Genomic DNA, 4075 nt, shown 5'->3' with positions numbered 1-4075 from the left:
CGTTATAGTTAGAGGGATCAAATGGTGTTGGGGGAGTCACCTACAAGGGAAGCTGTTCAATCTTCCTTCTGAAAGTATAGGTTTACTAGAAAATGCCCTTATTGATAATGGAATGCTTGAGGGAAAGAATACAATATCTTTTTCTTTCTTTTCCTTATGGCATGGATAAGGAGCATTCAAAGGTTATGTTCCTATTTAAGTGGCCATTATGAAAAAAAAAATCACATAAAAATATACTTAAAAAAAATCTTCATTCTATTTGACGTCTATATCAGGTCTATAATGGTAATAATTCCAGGTCTTAATATCAATTATGAAGGGAGGAGAAAGAATTTGAAAAAAAAAAAAAAACGCTAATTTTTTTAGGGTAAATCACCCTGGCGTTGAAAAACCGTAGGTCAGAGGCCAAAAACCTATGCAGTTTGGAAATGTACTAAGTAACCTTATCAATTTTTATGAATGTCAAATTCATGTCCTTAAAAAACGGGGTTGGCCGGCCATCCCCTTAAATAGAAATTGCTGTGCCATTTTAAAATCAGTTATTTTCAATTGAAACATTTGTGAGAAATGTGTCGTCCACTCCTTGCTTCTGGAGTTCATCTTCGATATGACCTGTCTCTTTATACAGTGACTTTCTTGGATTCCTACTAACTTCTCTGTATTAGTCATATTGTTTTTTCATCCTATCTATATATTTATCCTGAGAGAGAGAGAGAGAGAGACCAACATAACTGATAAGGTACCGCTTTTTTCTCGATTTCCTAAACGACCTTTCCCCATTCCCTCTCCCCACCCCAAGAGGTGTACTCTCCCGTCAAAGGTCAAAGGGAAGCAGACATCCATTAAGTTCAATATGTTGTCCCTTTGGAGCTTCTCTTGAAATTGGATTCTATCTGTCGGATAGACTTCACTATGTTTCTTATTCTGATTCTTGATAGTATATTGTGTGATACTTCAACACAGCCATGATAACGATGCTATTGAAAAATCTTTTCCAACCGCTATTTTTCTTATCATATATATAATATATATGTATATATATATATATATATATATATATGTATAAGGGGGATGGGTGAAAGAAGGAGGAGTTGTTGGGGGCTGGAGATAAAGATCAAGTTCCCTAAAAAAGAAGACTATATTAGAGGATGGTAGCTTATACCCAGCCACGTCCAGACTATGTGCTCTACTGTATAAGGTACTAAAGAAGAGAGGTGAAAATGTACTGTTATAAATTTCGTGATCAAAAGTAAAAGGGACCGTGATTGAGTGTTTTGAACCCAGATACCGATAATAGAACCGAAAGGCAGTGAAGGTGTGCGTGTGCATGTCTGTTTGTATAAAAGCAGTCAAGGCATTGGCACGCACACATCCACAAACACGATCAAATAAGTACAAACACACGTGAATTGTTTCAGTCTTTTACTAATACCTCTCTCTCTCTCTCTCTCTCTCTCTCTCTCTCTCTCTCTCTCGTTAAAGATTTAATCAAAAGTAGACTTCAAATTGATAAAGACAGAAAGATATACATAAGAGATGATGAGAGTCAGACATCTTGCTTTGGGTCGAGACAATATCATGATAAGATTAACGTCCTTGCCTGACGAAGAGCAGATCATGTGATTCCCCTGACGTCAATTGAGACCTTCAGTTTATCTTGCACTTAGTGGCATCTCAGTACACACACACATACACGCACGCACTTATCCACGCACACAGACACACACACACACACACACGGACCCATTGTAAATCAATGTGTATCATCCACTGCAGAAGAAAACCCACCGTCGTGTCCTTTCACTTGCTACTTTTTTATGATCTTTCTATGCTAAAATTTCTTAGTTCGTCACTCCATTGTCTTTTCATCCTTCCCAACCTTCCTTTGCAGTCTTTAGGAACTTTTTCTGTTATTTTTAATGTCTATCCATTATCTGCCCTTCTCATTATATGTCCTCCCCAAGTAAATTTCTCTTTCACATGTTGTTAAAATATCCTCTGCTTTACTTTGCTTTCGGTTCCATGTTGCTCTTCTCTTTGTCTCATAGTGTCATTCATATCATTGTTTTCTTCATAGCTCTTAGAGTTGGAACTAGGTTTTGTTCTAAGACTTTAGTAAGGCTCAAAGTTTCGAAAGCGTATGTTAATACTGGTAGGACCAGCTCATTAATTAATTTTGTTTTTGGAGAGTGTGGTGTTTTACATCTTATGCTTAACCTTTTATTTCTTGAGAGGAAAATGATGTCTTTTAAATAAGTATTTTCATTAACAACTAGTATTTGCCGTCTCTCTTAATTTTCATTTATGTATATATATATATATATATATATATATGTGTGTGTGTGTGTGTGTATGTGTGTGTGCATGTGTTTCACGCCCGGTGTAGAGGTTTCAAATTACCCCCTGGTAACTTGAAACCGGTTTCAGATTACGGGGGGGGGGGGTGGTAGTTTGAAACCGGTTTCAAGTTACCCCCCTCATCAGAAGGATAAATAATTCATGTGACATCGCAAATATGTATCATACATTTATTGCTGGCTTCGCAGCAGTAGGAAAAGTAGTTTAATTTTGTATTTAAGACCAAAAATATTGTATTAGTGAATTATATGACACGTTAAAAGTCACAGACTGTTATTTAAGGTTTAGTGATAACGGTGAGGTCAAACTTCATTTTATATCAGTGTGCGCTGATTGTCGAGATTTTTTTTTCTCCCTTTTTTTTTTTTTTTTTTGTTATCTCCGGTAGATTCCATTCATGTGCTTTAGGTGCATGAGCTTCGGGCGAAGAGAAATTGACACAAAAAACATTCAGAATAAATGGTGTTGATTATTTTATTCTTTATACAAATGCATATATATATATATATATACACACACACACACACACATATATATATATATATATATACTTACATATACATACATATATATATATATACATATATATATATATATATATATACTGTATATATATACTTACACACACAAATTATATATATATATATATATATATTCATGTTGATACGAGAGAGAGAGAGAGAGAGAGAGAGAGTTATATTCCATTATTCTCTGTAATGCTAAAGCGTAAATTTTTATTAGCCTCCCTTGTTGCCAAATGTAAATGTCTAATCCAGTCTCAATATTAGTAAGGGAAATGATGGTGTCAGGAGGAAATTTGGCAACGCTGCTCATCTGTCACTCGAATTATTCGTTGTCTGAGAAATAAGTATTTCTATTTTGTTCATAATGTGTCATTTATTGATAATTTTCATAATATCGATAACATTTTCACATCTATTACAAAATGACAATCTTCAAATAGTTACTAAAAATAGACCTTTCGATATGCAGTAAATCGAAACTACTTATGAGTTATCATCGACCTTAAAGACAAGGGAATAGAGAAGGAAATCCTTCATCTGTCACATACGCCCTTCTGGCATTGAAGGAAATGCACACTTCGTATAAGAGAAAAGCTACTCTCTCTCTCTCTCTCTCTCTCTCTCTCTCTCTCTCTGTCTCTCTCTCTCTCTCTCCGTCCTCAAAGAGAACTAGAACTGATTTAGTTTTGTTGTTAATTGAGAGAGAGAGAGAGAGAGAAGAGAGAGAGAGAGAGAGAGAGAGGAGAGAGTTGAAGAATAGGCGTTGGAGGAAGACTGTGTTAGATCTAGTTTTGAAATTGTGATGTAAATTATGTGAGCGTTGGGTGACTGGGCGAGACTGGAGAAAGATTGTTGGAGATTGACTGTTGGAGATTGACTGTTGGAGATAGATTGTATAAGAGAACTGATTGAATGTTGGAGAAATTTGTTGGAGGAATAATATTAGGTCAAAGTATGTTGAAGATTGTTGGAGAAAGTTTGATATAGGCCTAATAAAACTGAGTTCAGTAGAATTACTGATAAAATATGGCTCTGTTTCCCTTTTTATTCTATTTTGTAGATTAAACTTATTCCATTATTAATACTTTTGATTTTAGAGCAGAGGCCGATGGGGAAAGCTACCTTACGTCATAATGAAGATAAGATAGCTACTGTAATGAGATGGGCTATTGCGCAGGATTAACTCGAACTGT

This window comes from Palaemon carinicauda, chromosome 43, assembly GCF_036898095.1.
Source record: "Palaemon carinicauda isolate YSFRI2023 chromosome 43, ASM3689809v2, whole genome shotgun sequence".
In the NCBI taxonomy this organism is placed as follows: Eukaryota; Metazoa; Arthropoda; class Malacostraca; order Decapoda; family Palaemonidae; genus Palaemon; species Palaemon carinicauda.
Note: the sequence above shows the minus strand (reverse complement) of the source record.